The following is a 17,493-nucleotide window of genomic DNA, read 5'->3' on the forward strand; positions in this document are numbered from 1 at the left end:
TTATTTAATCATGTGTTAATATCAAATGCAAATGTTATTTCTTGCTAAGCTTGCCTTACACAACTGAAACAACCCCAGCAGCAGCGTGAGGGTCGTGGACATTTACTTATTAAAGTGGCTTGTGCACAACCTGTTAGATTTTTACTGCTGATGAGAATATGTAATTGACATTGTTCAGAAATAATTTGTAGCCAAATGTTTGACACTATCTGTGTATAGATGGCAAATATTGGAAATCCAGGTTGAACATTTTGCTGTAATGTTTGGTCATGCAGGTTTTGTTCATCAAAAATATTTGTAATATGACTAAATGAACTGGATTACATTAGGTTACAACACCAATTTGGTGTCAAATCAGAAAAAGCTCTTTCAGATCTGTTTTTAGTGTACAGTAGGCTGATGGTTCTCTAGTGAGAAATTTAACTTTTGCTTCATATGCCATTTATGGAAATTGTTTACTCGGAAATATGAACTCTCGATCACTCTCACGGATGATGGAAGGTACAAGAGAAGAGTATATTAAGGAGAAGTGTGTCTGAAGAAGAGATAGATAATGAATGGAAGAGAGAAAATAAGATATATTCATTATCTTTTCTTTTATAGAGCTCAACACCAACAGCCAGAAATGGCATGTGTCTGCGTATGAATCCATCTGATTATTCAGACATGCTATCTTCTTGTTTCCAAGAACACAACACTCCTTAGTTTTACCCCAACATGCATTAGAAGTCAGACCACTCTGCAATTCTGGCTGCAAAGTTAGAGACGTTGGAAGAGAAAGAAAATAATAGCCCTAATGGTCAGTTCACCCTAAAAGAGCACAAGTAGACCTCATTTTTCTTTCAACAATGGTTGTGTTTTTTTATTCTCCTGGTAGACTTACCAAAAATGTTAGAAGATTGCAGGTTGAATTACTCTGCTTATGTTGTTAAAGCAGAATAAGAGGCGCCAATTATTTCTTTTTATAAACACAATCTATATATCCCATGTAGTTTTAGCAATGCACAGCCATCATATAAACAACCCATTTCAATGCACAAAACGGATCAAAATACTCCAAAAAATGTACAAGTTCAGTTCAGTTTGTTTGAAAGTCAGTTGAATTTATCCAGTAGAAAATGGGTAATGAGACTCGTTTCCTGGGTTTTAATATACAAAATGTTTTGTTCATTTTGAAGAATCTGAAAAACCAATGCATTTCCACATCTTTAACATGGTAGACGTCATTCTCATTAGAACTGTATATCAATTGTAAGTGAGACAGCATGAATTGAAACTGAAGCGTGCAGAGAGCAATTGCATTATCACATGGTTTGTTTATTTTGACTACTACTACTACTACTACTACTACTACTTATGTGTTGTTTCTCATGTCTTGCAGGTCGAGACCAATAGCCAATGGACCGAGCTTATGATTCAAAACTTTGGAGTCGGAAAGATGTTTTAATTTTTTGATCAGAAACACTAATGTAATGTCATCACTCAAGTCTTCAGTGTCACGTGATCCTTCAGAAATCATTCTATGCTGATTTGCTGTTCAAGAAACATTTCTTCTTATCAATGTTGAATACATTACTGCTTAAATATTTTTGTGACAACTGTGAAATTCTTTCAGGATTCTTTGATTGATAGAAAGTTAATAAAAGAAAATAACCGCATTTATTTGAAATATAAGTATTTTGTAACATTATTAATCTCTTTACTCTCACACTTGATCAATTTAATGTGCCCTTGCTGAATAAAAGTATTAATTTCTTTAAAAAAAAATATATATATATATATTTCTGACGCCAAACGTTTGAACATAAACAAGAAGTTTATTGAGGTTTAAGCATCAGCCATAATAATCAAATAATCTTTTTTTTTTTTTTTTTTTTGATCATTAGTATCACAGTGGTGTGGCAAAGGAGGAGAGTTAAGTTAAGTGCAAATAGTACCTTATTAAACAAAACCAAAATACCAAAACCAAAGTAATACAGGAGGACTAAGAAACATGATCAGGAAGGGAGGGATAGGGATAGAAACACACAGGTATAAATCACGAGTAACCAAGGAAACAGATTAACCGGAAGAAAACACAGGAAGAGAAAGGATGCAAACTAAAAGTCCATGAATAACTTAAACATAACAGTCCTAAACTCAGCGGAACATAAAAACACTGAATACCTGTGACAGATAGAAGCATTAGTCCAATATTTAATTTGACATTTGGATTGATTGCATTTATATTTTACAAGCAGATCGTGTTATAAAATTAACAGACCTCGACACAGAACATGTTAGTATGTAATAAGCGCTTTATCAAATATTGGTGATCATAATGGCAGTAGTAAGGCTGTTGCTTTGGATCATCTATTTGTACAAGTGTTATTGCGGTAGTGTGCAGACAGTGTGTGGGAGGACAGGTCAGTTTGTGTTTGAATGAAGCTCTCGTAATCTGTCTTAGATTTGTGTTCTGTTGTTTCACCTTGTCATGAATAAAACACTGACTAGAAGGTGAATAAATGTTTCACCTTGTAAGAAAAAGACGCGAGACCAGCGGCTTACCACCGAGTTTTGTGATGTGAAGCAGGAGTGCAGTTGTAGCTTTAAACCTCTTTTACCCTATTTTACAAAGCTTTAACCCTATTTTTGCTTCTTCGGCGCAAACCTCAGAGTTCTCAATATTAAATATTTTTTTATGTCAGCAGTCAAGACTTTCAGAGATTGCTTCAAAATGTGAATTTGCTTTTTGGCTAAAATGCTTTATTTTTTCTAAGACTTTGCTAAAGTAAATTTAGAAAAAACATCATCATAACTTATACCTAGACATAATGCTACTTCTTCCTGACCTTCCAAGCATGACTAAACATTTACCGTAAATTGAAGTCTAAAGATATTTCAGCAATGCTTAATGTATATGCCCTTGTCCTTTAGGCTAAAGAGGCTTTAGTTTATATATCCAGAAGGTTGGAGAAGATCCACAGTAGATATGACCATGTGTCTATAGTGGATACAAATCAGCATATGAAGTGGGCAAACAAACCTTAGCAAGCTGTAGAGCAATTATATTGTAAATATGCACTTTCCATATATATATTCCAAGCACAGTCTGACCCTTAAAGTGCCACATGCAATTATTATTTTTTAATATTTTTTTTATTATTTATTGCTATTTTTATGTATGTTCTTTAAAATTCCCTCTTCAGTTTCTCTTGGTTATAGTGGGCATGCATATGCTCTTGTAATTCATGTCTGGGTATTTTCAAACCCAGTAAAATTTCCAGATTATTCTGGTTTTGAGTACTAACACGCTAAAATTATTTTCCGTCATGAGGCATTTTTCCTTGTCCATTTTAATTATTTTGACTCATAGTAGCTTGTTTTTATTATTATTATTATTACAGTTGTCCTGTATGTATCAAGTAATGCCATTTTTTAAAAACTCAAAATAACCTTCAGCTCCATCTCGCTCTGCTTTTTATTAGTTGTGCTTCCTGTGTTCCATATTGAATATTGTCTCAAATCATGTGGTTTGTTGATGAAAGCCTTTATAAGTGTTCATAATTACAATTTGACAGATGATTTAAAAAAATCCAACACCCAAATTTCATTCAACAGGGTCCTTTGGTTGATCTTGACCTCCTTCAAAATAATATATATTCTCTGTGAGATATATATCCTGTTAATAAGCGTTAATAAGTGTTTTTCCTGCATAAACTGAGCATTATTGACCACTTAAAGGGATACTCCACCGTTTTTTCATATTAAACTATGTTATTCCCTTAAGGCGAGACACGGCAGGCAAAAACATTGTTTTTTTTTTACTGGTCAATTTTGAGATTTTTGGATATTTGTCTTCAATAACATGTCTTCTTTCAGACTTGTGGTGAAAAAAAGTCCAAAATATACATTAAGGTCTTTATTTTACTACACTTTGTCTGTTCGCGTCAGTAGATTTCTCATAAATTCAACAAAAGTTGGCGTTCTTAATCCTCCCGCTGCTCCGCGATCTCTGTCTTCTTCCTGTCATCACACGCACACGCCGGAAAGCTCTCTCTCTCCTTTACAATGCTGTCCGATCCAAATATGGTCATTTCCTTTTTATCAGCAACCAATCGTGAAAGTAAAAGGGCTGAATGCGCAATCTCATTGGCTGATGATAAATCTTTAAAGCCCGTTTTCTCAAAATGACCTTTCTCTCATACTCCAAGTACGAAATCTCCACTTCAGTAGCACCGATATACACCAAACTCTCCAGTCTTGTACCTAGTTATATTATGAAGACATTTACAGAGGAATTTGTAAATATATTATTCCTAGCCTGATTTATATAACATTTTATTCCAAAAAACATGGCGAAAATCTTTTTTTTAAGGCTATTGACAGTACATTCTGATTTACAGGATAACAAAAGTAGATATCCATAAATCCCTCTGTAATTTTTTTTCCATCTAATATGTGAACACAATGAAAAAATAATTTTTAACCTGGCTTTATCCAATACTCAGATTTCGTTTTTTTTTATATATGCAAAATAGCACATATTTAATTAGATATTGCCTAATTTGCATATTTAAACAATAAATTATAGAAAACTTGTAATACATTTTTTTTCTCATCTTAATGTAGGTAATCAACTGGGAAAGTTTCATGGTGATATCTGCTAGTTAACAATTTTACCCTATTCACCTGTAGTGTCTCGCCTTAACTAAGACGAGTTGATACATACCTCTCTCATCTCAGTGCGTGCACTTAATCGCTCTGGCGTGCGGTGACACTTTGATAGCACTTAGCTTAGCCCAGTATATTCAATGGCGCAGTAAAAAGTCACGCCTGATCCTCTTCCCACTATTGACAGAAGTGAGAGGAAGAGGATCAGGCGTGACTTTTTACTGCGCCGAGTCGAAGTATTCCCAAAAGTGCTATTCCGCCATACATTATAGTTATCCTTTTTAACCCGCTTAGAAAAGTGCCACGTTTTATTTTGTGTCAGCCTACTTGGTCGTATAACTACTCGTGTAACTGTTTTTAAATAGGGAAAACGTTGATGTGTTTGGTCACTTCTAAATTCATTGCTGTTAGATACCATTGAATATACTGGGCTAAGTGCTATCAAAGTGTCACCGCGCACCAGAGCGATTAAAGGGATAGTTCACTTTGAAATTAATTTTTGGTATGTTTTAGCTTACCTCAAGGGCATCCAAGATGTAGGTGTCTTTTTTTCCGCAGTAGTTTCAATTTTGATATTTTTAGGTCAAACCGTTCTTGTCTGTCAGTCATATAATGCAGGTCTATGGTCATTATCTCAAAGAGCATGCACAGAGTCCAAATTAAAACAATTCCCCGTCGTCCAAATTAAACAATTCCCCATCGTAAGTACACATTGATGGCCTAAGACACGAAACAAGTGGTTTGTGTGAGAAAACGAACAGTATTTATATCGTTTTTACCTCTTATACACAGCCATGTCGAAGTGATCTGATCTGACGTGTACGCAGACTGGTGCATAGATATATACACACTAGATGTCGCCTTGTCTACGGCAGTTCATTGGAACGAATGTCTTTAAGGCGATATCTAATGTATATATCTATGCACCAGTCTGCGTACACGTCAGATCAGATCACTTCGACATGGCTGTGTATAAGAGGTAAAAACAATATAAATACTGTTCGTTTTCTCACACAAACCGCTCGTTTCGTGTCTTAGGCCATCAATGTGTACTTACGATGGGAAATTGTTTAATTTGGACGACGGGGAATTGTTTTAATTTGGACTCTGTGCATGCTCTTTGAGACAGTGACCATCGACCTGCATTATATGACTGACAGACAAGAACGGTTTGACCTAAAAATATCAAAATTGAAACTATTGCGGAAAAAAAGACACCTACATCTTGGATGCCCTTGAGGTAAGCTAAAACATACCAAAAATTAATTTCAAAGTGAACTATCCCTTTAAGTGCACGCACTGAGATGAGAGAGGTATGTATCAACTCGTCTTAGTTAAGGGAATAACATAGTTTAATATGAAAAAACGGTGGAGTGTCCCTTTAAGACGCTCAAGCAAAATCACAAATGCTGGGCATTCATTAAAAATACAGCAATCTGGCAAATGTGACTCCATCCGGTCTCCCCACCGGAACAGATGAGTCCTGTCCTGTCAATGGACAACTAGCTTCGCTCGTATTTTTCATGTCCTCTAGATGCTCTATTGAATTTCCTATTTCCATTCAGTAGAAGAGACATTCCCATTAAGGGGGAGACTTTAATTAAGGTAGTACACTTACGCTGCACTCCCGAAGCGGGCTGAATGGGCCTGACCCTGCCAAGCATAAAGGGAGCGGGCTTGGCAGCGCTTTCAGTCACCCTAAACCATGTTTATTATCCCTGACTGGAATGCAATGATTATGAATATAGAGAACACTGGAGCAGCTGTGCTAATGGAGCCTCCGGAGTGCTATTGTAGTAGAGGATTTGCCTTTGCAGTTTCCATCACTAAATGGGTCAGTGAGTGTCCACAATAAAATAAAATAAAAAATAAAAAGATGAACAAGGCATGTTTTTAAAAATGAACCGTTTAAAAAATAAACTAATATTGTTTTGATTTAATAAATTTGATAAAAAAAATGCCATGTTGTGTAACCATCAAGTAAAATATGGCATTTTTCCATTAACTTTGAATACATATGAGTGGACATATCTTATTTACATATTAAAGTACATAATAGGTTTTTAGTATATTTTTCGAGGTTCGAATATCATAAATTATTATTAAAAGTTTGTTTTGTTTTTTTACAGCCTGCACTAACCTTTATGTAAAGAAATACACTTTAGCATACATTTTAAAAGAGCAAATATGGAATTATTATGGAAACAATTAAATTAAATTAATAAATTAAATACATTAAAAGAATATACTCACTGTAAAAAATTTCTAACCTCTCCAAGTCAAAATTTTCTAGTGACTGGTAACATCAACATTTTTTAATTGGCCCAAGTGTAATTCTTGTTGCAATAGTCTGTTAACATTGGCTAAATGAGAAATAATACTTCAGACTAATTGAAAAATGTAGATGTTATCAGTCACTAGAAATTTTTGACTTGGGGATGTACATTTTTTTTACAGTGCTTAAAAGTGAACTGAATGTAATGTTTTCAGACAATTACTTGCATGTTAATTGCAATTAAATTAAAATGTATTATACTTTCAATTATCTGAACTTGACCCACTTAAGTACTTAAATACATCTTTATATGAAATGTCATAATTACTTATATTGTCTTTGTAATGTGTACTGCCGAATGCACTGACAATCATTTGTTGTAAACTAAAATATACTTTAATGTAATTTCTATTGAAACTTGTGTCATGTATTTAAATATATTTTTAATTACACATTTGTAATGATGAAGTTGCAATTAAGAACATATATACATATATATGTACTTACTATGTGTGTGTGTGTGTGTGTAATATGTAATATCGAATAACACTAGTTATAATTACAATAAAGTGCTTTTGTATATTAAGCGGCATCAAAATAAGTGTACTTTAAAGCACAACAAAAGATTAATAAACATAATGATTTAAAATGTACTTTGAATTAAAATTTTAATTTTACATTATCACAAAGTGCACTTTTTAAGTGGCCTTTTCATTAATTTTATAATATCGGCAAGTAATAATGTACTTTTAAGATTTGAAGTGTACTAAAAGTGCACATTCAATACAATTAAGCACACTTCTTTTTCACAAGGGTAACTTGCCTTATCATAACAAGCAGAAATTATCTCATAATTTAAGACACTGATTGACACCATCATGAGGGTCTGCAGTGGTCCTCTCTATGATGTAATTTCATCTTCGTGTTTTTTACTGCAGTTTTCTGAATGTAAGTTTGACTGCATGACTTTGATTTGGTGGACACGTTTCTTCTTCATCCTATATATGTCTTAAAATGAATAAATCCAGTAAAAAATTAACATAATGCTATTTCCTCACATTCAGATTGTTTTTGTTTTTCTGACATGTTTCATCATAAGCTCTTGGAGCGCTCCCAGCTTTGTTACTTTGATGTAATATCGGACTCAGCGGTAACCTTCGCAGAAGTAGACCGTCACTGCCTGGCTGTGCATCTTATTTGCCTCCATGAATCAAATTAAATTCGACATCTTTAATTTGAAAAGTGTGATTGATTAGGCCCGCCATGGAGTATTTGATATGATGTCATTGTCCCCCTTCCCAGACTGAAGGGACGTGTGACTAAATGCAATCTCTTTCTACTAATGCAATGGGACATTATTCTACTGTCCTACACGAGAACACCATCAATCAGCCACAGACATGCTGAGCTTTGTGTAAGTGTGTGTGTGGTTGACTCAGTGGGGGTGTGTAGGAGGGCACGTTACGTATCTCTCTCACATGTTCTCGCTGCAGTGGGCTGGTTCTTACCTTTCACTTGCGTCACCAGGGGGTGGCCATCAGTGAAGGGAGGACGTCAACCAGCCCCAATTATCCTCACCGTGAAAAACCATCAGTGACATGTTCATTCTCCTCGTGCTTTTGTCCCACTGTGAAGTCACGACAGGGCACCTTTCTTGCAGTTACAGGTGAAAATGAGTGTCTTCTCATGTTCGAGGTAGCTTGAATAGATATCAGTATGTCACAATAGGTATGCTAACGAGAAAATGAAAATAGGTCAGGATATCGTCCGATAGCTTGTTTACAGCTCTTTGTGCTACTATGACACAATAATTGGTCTGAATGTCAAGATCTGACCACCTCCGTTTTATTGTGTAGAAAACCATTGCTTTATTTTATTGTTTGGAGGTGTTGAATATAAAGACGTCTGGACATGCTTGGTGATAATTGGGATGAAACCTGAAACCTGTCAGGGTAAATTAGGTGTGAATTGCAGTTACTAGCAAACTCCAAGGTGTTGCTTCATCTCTTCAACAACTTTCTTTCTTTGGGAATGTGCATGAAATTCAAATTAATATATTAATAAGTAAAAAGGTTAAGGATGAACAGTGAAAGAGCAAAATGTATATTTATGCAGTACCACATTTTTGTGACCAAACACTTCTTAAAGGAATAGTTAACATAAATATGAAAAATTATAATATATTTAATATTTAAAATAATATGTATCATATATTGAAATAATAATAATGATGGATGGATGGATGGATGGATGGATGGATGGATGGATGGATGGATGGATGGATGGATGGATGGATGGATGGATGGATGGATGGATAGATCTATCTTTTGCTCTTTTCGGAGCTTGACCACTTGAGCAGTAGAACGTTCTATAAGTGGTAGCAATGGCAAAGTCATGAGTTTGATTTCAAGGGAATTAATAAACTGATGAAATTTGCAATGTAAGTCACTTTGGGTTAAAGCATCGACCAAACGTGCCGGCGGGCTTGAGGATAATTAACAGCAAGCTAGTAGGGGAGTCTCGAGAAAAAAATTCACAGGATTTTTTTTTTTTTTATGTCATTTTGGTGATCAAAGATGAGTTTTAAGGGATACAATTATTGACTACAGGGGGGCTTTAACAAAATGTTCAAAATGAATTACTTACAATAGCCATGGATGAAATTAATTTTGTGCTTGTTAACGTGCATTTTGTCTTCAGTTTTGAGGGAATGTCTCCTTGAGATTTGAAAAACACTAAACAACTTCGTCAGAATCATTATTGGTGAGCTGAAGCCTTCTGTCAAGGCCTTATATTAATAAACATTCACTGAAATTGTTTACACTTTCTATTCCCACACAAGGTTGACAGTGGACCGTAACTCATAATTCAGTTCATTCTTTGCATTCAAGTGCCTGATTCCTGTCCTGTTCTAAGAAATGGACAATAACAGCCCTCAGAGTTTCAACCTTGATTTTTTTTGTAATATATATATAACTTATTTTTACAGTGTAATATTGTTTGCATTAAATGCAGTTAGCTGAACTTACTATCTGTATGTACATTTAAGTGGCCTTTAATTTCATTAATACTATATTATCTGTAAGTACATTTTTTGAGAAATATACTTTTTAGATTTGAAATACACATTCAATACAATTAAGCACACTTTTTTTTTTTACTATGGTCATTATGACTGCACTGGGCACAGATATTAGAGGATAGGTGGACGTGGGCAGATATGGATCAGAGACAGTGGGTGACTCTCACTTCAACAAAATCACATTCTGTTAAAAAGGCAACTAGGGCTACTTATGCAACCTATAATTTCAGTGTAATTTCCTGTTCACGAAGCAGAGACAATAAACGTGGAAGATAATTACTTGTTTAAAGTAATAAATATATAAATCTTGGGTTAAATGGAGAGCTGGTTAATTTTTAGAGATGCAGAAGAGTGAACTGCAACACAATCTGTTTCTCAAGCAACGGCCCAGTGCATGTCTGAACACATGTTGATCATTAGAACCTTTTTGCTGGAGGCTTGTTTTAATCTGAATATGGCAATTTGGTCATCATTGATTGATTGTTACCTGCAATGAGAAGCATACTGATTTTATTAGCTCTGTCATACAAAATAAGGGTAACACTTTAGAATACAGTTCCGTCTACACATAACTAGACAGGAACACATTAACATTCTAGTAACTAACTAACATGAAACTCTGATTATCAAATTAGTAAGAAAAAGTGCTCAGTTGAATGAGTAGTTCACTATTAGCTAATCAGTAAAAAAAAAATCATACCTCCCAGAGGACTACTAGGACTACTATACAGGATCATAATGCATAATATATAATTAATTCTAAAGTGAAGGTCATGGTAACCCACTATAATGACTCAAGTATTACCAAATCCTTCAGAAGGAATTACTGCTTATTTGGAACAGTCTTCTAAAGTGTAAAGCATGATAACTCTGTATAAGTGACTTAGTGAAGTCATTGTAAGCTTTTGAGTTTTTTGTAAGGTTTTGGATAGTAATGACTACATACTTCTAAAGAAATTACTAATTATTTGGAACAGTATTCAAAAGTGAAGATTGTGGTAACCAACTTGTAATGATTAAAGTGTTACCAGATCTGTCAGAAGAAATAACTATCCAAAACCTAGTGGGTTACCATGATGATCCTCACATTAAAATTAATTATACATTTATTTATTATTTACATTAATTATGAACCTATCAATAGTATATCTTAGTCTTCCGGGAGGTAGATTAGCTAATAGTGTTATGAAGTGTGGAGGAGATGAACCCATATGCAGACCGTATGCACTTGAACAATGTTTATTGTAGACAAAAAGGGAAAACAAAAACCACAAGGGGGCAAAACATGGACAGGACAAGGAGTGACTAAACTAGACAATGACTTGACAGATAACTAGACGATAAACAAACAGTAAATACAGAGTCAGAACTTTCTCTAGACAATACTCTTGACAGGATACTCACAGGGATGATTACAAACAAGGTTTCTATGTATGATAATGAACCAGCACAGGACAGCAAACACAAGGGGATTAAATAGGGAGAAACTGATAATGACAGCAGGTGACACAGATTAAACTAATGACTAACGAAGAGAACAAGGGGGCGGGGTTAAGTAACGAGACAACACAAGCACATGGCCCAAACAAAAGGCCATGTGCTTGCACACAAAACATGGGTCTGTCATGATCCTGCCTCAAGACTAGAGAAAATCAAGGACAAGAAGGCAGAAGGCGGGGGGGAACAAATGTGTTGCTTTTATAATTTTGTTCAGTGTAGCTCTATTGCAATAATGTCATTCCACTATTGCACAGTGTTGCTGCTTGGCAACACAGACATTTGATCGATTTACGAAAAACCAATTTCATAAAAACTTTTTTGAGTGGTGAATATGTCATAATAACTTACCTGAGGTGATGTTTCTGATATTTTTTTTTTGTGTGTACATGAAATGGGCTAGTCCTTGTTTGTTACTGACGTTGTTACTCCGACAAGAGACCACAGTCTGTCAAAAATCACGCCACAGAAAAAAACTGCATGTCATGTGACTTAACCAAAGCACAGCATTGGCTAAACTAAGGACTTCTCATTCCAACAAAAAACACGAGAATGTTTTCTTAAAGAGACAGTGGCAAGGAAATGAACACAAAGAGTATGTTGCCATATGGCAACACCATGCGGTAGAGGGTTAAGTTCAAATATCCAGAGGGCCTCCCTTTGCAACAATTTCTTATCTCTATCTCAGCCTCTTCTATGAAATAAAATCCTCTCGATGCCCAGGAACTTCATGTCAGACAAAGAGTGTTTGGCAAACTTAAAGTGGCGATAGATAGGGGATGTATCATCCTGTCTTCGAATGACACTTGTGTGTTCAATGATTCTTGTGCGTAATGCACGTGTGGTTTTGCCTACATATAACAGTGAACACGAGCAGATGATCATTTAGATCACATATGTACTCTTGCAAGTAATCAATTGTCTAATCTTTTATGTTTTTTTAGTGTAGAAGGATGTGTGAATGATTTACATTTGACATATTTGGTGCAAGAAGTACAATTAAAGCATGTAAAATTACCCTGGGCATCGACAAGAGTAGACGGAAAAGATATGTGAGTGTCCGCATGAACAAGCTTGTCCCTCCGACTAGAGCTCCTAGAAGACACAAAAAGTGGTTGATCATTGAATATATTCAATAACTACGGATTGCTTTGAATAATGTGCCAATGTCTCTTAATAATCCTCATAATGTCATTACTCAATGGACTATATGTGGATTTGAAAGCACATGAGAAGCTCTTCTTTCTATTATTTGTGATAAAGTAGCTTTCTTCCTGTGCATGTAAAATACAAACATTCTCAAGTGCAGTATCGAGCCACTTATTAGAATATCCCCGTGATTTGAAATCTGTATACAGGTTCTGAGCTTTAGCCTCAAAATCCTCTTTATTAGAACAGATATGGTGGAGTCTTAAAAACTGGCAATATTGTAACCCACGTTTTGAGGGGTTTGGATGAGCACTCTTAGCATGAAGGAGGCTGGTCTTTGCTGTATCTTTTCTATACATAGAAAAGACAATTTGTTTATCAACAATTGATATGCATGTGTCCAAGAAATTGACATTAGTGCTACCCACATGATATGTGAATTTGATTGAATGTCTTAAATAGTTCATATATAAAGCAAATGCTTCAAAATCACTTTCAGAACCTGTGTTAATAACAAAACAGTCATCAATGTATCTCTTAAACAAAATAATGTTGTCAAAAAAGGGGTTATTATTGAAAACATATCTGTCCTCCAAGAAACCTTATAAAATTTAGTTGATTTTTATTAAATTTGAGACCATTTATATGCTAGTACTCCTAAAATTCCTACATAATAATAAAGGTTAATAATAAAGGTTCCAAAAGGTTTTTTCTCCCCTGGAAAACCTGTACTGGAGTACCACCAGCCCTGCACATTTTGTATGTCTCCCTCTTCTATCACACCTGATTCAACTCATGAGCTCATTATAGAGACTGCAAGACCTGAAATGGGTGTGTCAGATATAGGGAGACATACTATGTGCAGGGCTGGTGGTAGTTCAGGACAGGTTTGAGATACAGGTTTGATATATAGATGTTTGTGAATGTAAACGTCTGCAAAGTTGTCAAGTCAAAGGTGCACGGAAGTTATTTTCTCCCCAAAGGAAGAATCGACTCTGAACCGCCGAAACGAGTCGTCTGTAATTCGGATCCCACTTTTGCATAATGCCTGCCTATGTTGAACGTCCGCCCATGAACAACTTGATCCGCCCTTTAACATGGGATTTTACTGATGACTGCTTCTCAAATCATATATCCCGAGTTCAACGTGGGATTCGCAAAACGCTTGCTTTTGAGTGAAGGGTCAGTAACCAGTTTATTTGGACCAACTTGCGCCTCAGAATCACAAGTATGAATAATTATTGATGTAGATATATTTTCCATCAGGTGTTCAAAATATGTAGTTTTGTGTTTCATATTGTGTACGTTTCCGGCTAACCGGCTAACTATTACCTAAAACTGTGTCACTATTACCTAATACCTACATTTGGTACTATTACCTAAAACTGTGTCAGATTCCCTTAAAAGGGAGATAAAGTTTACTGTATCACAAAGGTTGGTGGAATTGGGTGTTCTGGTGCTGCCTGCAGTAGCCGTTCTGCCGCCCTTTGAGCCTTTTTCTCCGGATTCGGTGGAGTCTGTAGGTGATGTGCGGCTTAAAGTCCGCTTAGCGCGAGTCCAAGTGGAGGTGCACGAACGGCGAGAAGACCGTCGGGCTGAAATGGAACTTCGACTCGAAGTCTGCAGACTAGAAATTGAGGTTGGAGACGCAGATTAAGCTGCGTGAACTTGAGTTGAACGCAGCCAAAGGTACACCTGTTCCAGTTGTACAACCCACGCAGACCGCTGATGCTCCGACGGGGGCCGGGTCGATGGGAATCACCTTTGAGGTGAGTAAGCATATCTCTTTTGTGCCACAGTTTCGAGAAGCAGAAGTCGATTCATATTTTAGTGTGTTTGAGCGTATCGCATCTGCACTCCATTGGACTACAGAAGTGTGGCCTCTGCTTTTACAATGCAAATTAACTGGTAAGACTCAGGATGTTTGCGCTACTTTATCCTTAGAGGATAGTTTGAATTATGATGTAGTGAAAGCTGCAATCTTGCATGTGTATGAATTGGTACCAGAAGCCTATAGACAGCGGTTTAGACAAAATTCCAGCCAAACATTCATTGAATTTGCTGGGGAGAAGGGCATTTTATTTGACAAGTGGTGCACGTCTAGTAAGGTAGCCGATTTTAAAACCCTGCGAGAATTCATTCTTTTGGAATAATTTAAGAACTGTATACCCGAGCGTGTTGTCGTTTATTTAAACAAGTAGAAATTGACATGCTTGTCTCAAGCTTCTGTCTTTGCAGATGAATTTGCACTGACACATAAACATTTATTTACAACTGCCCGTCCTGAAAAAGCTGTGTTTGTTCCAGTGAACCCGATTAATCCGCCATGACCGAAACCAAATAACTCAAAGTCAAAGGAAGACAGAATGTTTTTATTGCCACAAGCCTGGCCATTTAATTACTGATTGTCTCATGTTGAAACGAAAACAGCAGGGTTCTGCTGTCAAAGCTGAGCGTGGCGACAAGCCAGATTCTAGTTATGAACCTTTTCTAATGGAAGGGTTCATTTCTGTCACTGGAAAGTCTACGAAACAGGTAAAAGTTAAAATGCTCCATGATACTGGGGCAATGCAATCCTTTATAGTTGCAGAGGTACTGCCGTTTTCTGAACAGACTTTCTGTGGCATTAATGTGTTGGTACAGGGCATAGAGATGGGCCTTGTCAAAGTTCTGTTATCAGATACACTTAGAGTCAGAATTGTGTACAGGATTTGTGAAAGTTGGTGTTCGTGGGCGCTTGCCTGTGAATGGGGTAGATTTTTTCCTTGGCAATGATTTGGCCGGTGGGAAGGTTTTGCCTTTGTTGGAAGTATTTGATGATCCAGTTTTGTTGGATCAGCCCGATGAATTGTCAAAGTCTTACCCTGAAACTTTTCCTGTCTGTGTGGTTACATGGGCAAGACCATGGAGTGCTTTGAATGTGATAAGGAGTATCTTGTATTGAATACGAAAGCGTACAGGTAGCTAATGAAGACTGCGTAAAATCGGAGTAATGTGGGAGAATTTCTTTGTGTATGTAAGGACCCTAGCTGCGGAGTTCTGAATATATTGGATCTAATTTATAGAATTGGGTAAGCCATAGAAAAGAGAATTGCAGTAGTCAAACCGTGAAGTGATGAAAGCGTGAACTAGGGTCTCAGCATCGCTGATATTCAGAAATGGACGTAAGCGCGCGATATTACGAAGGTGAAAGAAGGCAGAGTGAGCGAGGAGAAGTGTGGAAGGAAGGAAAGACAGGAATCAAAGATTATACCTAGGTTTTTTACAGTGGTGGAAGGTTGAACCAAAACTCCAGCAATATTAACATTGTCAACACAGAAACGGGATGTAATTTGAGGTGAACCAATAAGAAGTAGATCTGTTTTATCAGTGTTGAGTTTGAGAAAATGACTGGTCATCCAAGCATTTATATCATCAATACAAGCTGATATGGAATTTGTGGGGAAAGGAGCATTGCGTACAACAGATATATAGTTGGGTGTCATCTGCTTAGCAATGGAATTTAAAGCCATGATGACGGATGATGTTACCTAATGGGAGCATGTAGATGATGAAGAGAAGAGGCCCAAGAACAGAACCCTGGGGAACACCATGTGGGACAGAGGCAGTAATGGACTTAGCCTGGCGGATAGAGATGTAATGCTGGTGACCAGACTGGTAGGAGGTGAACCAGGATAGGGCAGTTCCAGAAATACCAAGAGCAGAGAGTCGTGAGATGAGAATACTGTGAGACGTGTCGAATGCAGAGGAAAAATCTATAAGAATTAGAATACTGGTGGAGCCGGAGTCAGTGCCCATAAGGAGATCATTGACAAGCCTAAGAAGTGCTGTCTCAGTGGTGTGGAGGGTGCGAAAACCGGATTGAAAACATTCATACTGGTTGTTAGATGACAAATGTGTTTGAAGTTGAGCAGTGACCACTTTCTCAAACAGTTTTGAAAGAAATGGTAGATTGGTCTGTAGTTGGCCATACCAGAGGGGTCGAGGCCAGGTTTCTTTAGGACAGGAGAGACAGCAGCAGTTTTTAATTTCAGAGGAACAGCACCAGTACTTAGTAGTTGGGAGATGAGAAGTGAAATCGGCAGAGAAATAACAGGAGCACATTTTTTAAGTAAAGCAGTAGGAGCGGGATCAAGATGACAGGAAGATGCGTTTGCTTTGTTGATTAGCTCATAGATATACGCAGGGGTTGGGGTGGCAAAATAAGTGAGAGTACCAGGTGTAAAAGCAGTGGGGAAGCCGTGTGTGGAGATAGGAGAGATCGTGGATGGGAAATGATTATGAATGATATCAATTTTAATTTGAAAGAAATGCAGGAATGACTCACAGAGGTCTGCTGAGTTACTTATGACAGGTGCAGGAGGGTTGGTGAGTTTATTGACTACAGAAAACAGTGCTTTAGGTCGAGAGGATGCATTATTAATAATAGTAGAGTAGTAACTAGAGTGTGCAGTGTTTATAGCAGATTTGTACAACTGGATATGGTCAGTGTAAGCAGTAAGGTGAACAGTCAAACCAGTTTTCCTGTAAAGGCGTTCAAGACGACGACCAGCTGTTTTTAGATTGCGAAGTGCAGGGGTAAAACAGGGAAGAGGCATTTCACAGTTTAGTTCGATGAGGAGGTGATCAGACAGTCCAATTTGAGAACCAAGCACGGAAACATTATGCAGACCAGCAGACAAGATCCAGTGTGTGACCTTTTGAGTGTGTAGCAAAATCGACATGTTGTACAACATTGAAACATTCAAACAATGACAAAAGTTCATGCGATTCTGCACAAACAGTATCAACATGTATGTTGAAATCACCAAGTAATATAACACAAGGGGACAAGGCA

The sequence above is a fragment of the Leuciscus leuciscus genome (genome assembly GCF_965113295.1).
Source record: "Leuciscus leuciscus genome assembly, chromosome: 12".
Lineage (NCBI taxonomy): Eukaryota > Metazoa > Chordata > Actinopteri > Cypriniformes > Leuciscidae > Leuciscus > Leuciscus leuciscus.